At 32.4% G+C, this 510-nt stretch overlaps 1 protein-coding gene across 1 annotated transcript in view; it reads left to right on the top strand.

The window, feature by feature from the left end:
* The window catches only part of LOC107605709 (B3 domain-containing protein Os01g0723500), a gene marked incomplete in the record, with an annotated part of 4,362 nt that overhangs the window by 748 nt on the left and 3,104 nt on the right, over positions 1 to 510 (top strand).

Raw genomic sequence — 510 nt, forward strand, 5'->3', positions numbered from 1 at the left:
AATTGCATGTTTTCAAGCTTCAAAATCATAATTTGTCTAATTATACTCAAGTGTTATGAAATGTATGAAACCATCATAAGTTACCCAGTGATACCTCAAGTGTTATGTAAAATGCGTGAAATCCTAGCTAATTCTGACTTATCTAATAATATACTGGCATTCAATATATTATGATTTAACAAAGTATGTTGTATGCACAAAAAATATGTTGTACATTTTCAAAGATTGAGAAAAAGAGCTCATATATTGAAAGTGATGCTGGGAAACTAGTCTGTGTTTGTGGATACAGCGGAGTACTAAACTTTCTGAAAAAGTGACCCTTTGTGAGTATTGTTGTAGAAAGTGGTCCTTTGTAAAAGCAGTTATCTAATTCTGTTGTAGTGGTTCACAGTTTAATATTTTCCTATGTTCCCAGTGTCACTGTCTCTAAGCGAGGAATGAAATTGGTTCATCTCATTTATATTGCTGCATTGCTTCTTGGGATTTTGATGTTTGAAAGAGAATTCTCTT

The sequence above is a fragment of the Arachis ipaensis genome, chromosome B06 (genome assembly GCF_000816755.2).
Source record: "Arachis ipaensis cultivar K30076 chromosome B06, Araip1.1, whole genome shotgun sequence".
Taxonomy (NCBI): Eukaryota; Viridiplantae; Streptophyta; class Magnoliopsida; order Fabales; family Fabaceae; genus Arachis; species Arachis ipaensis.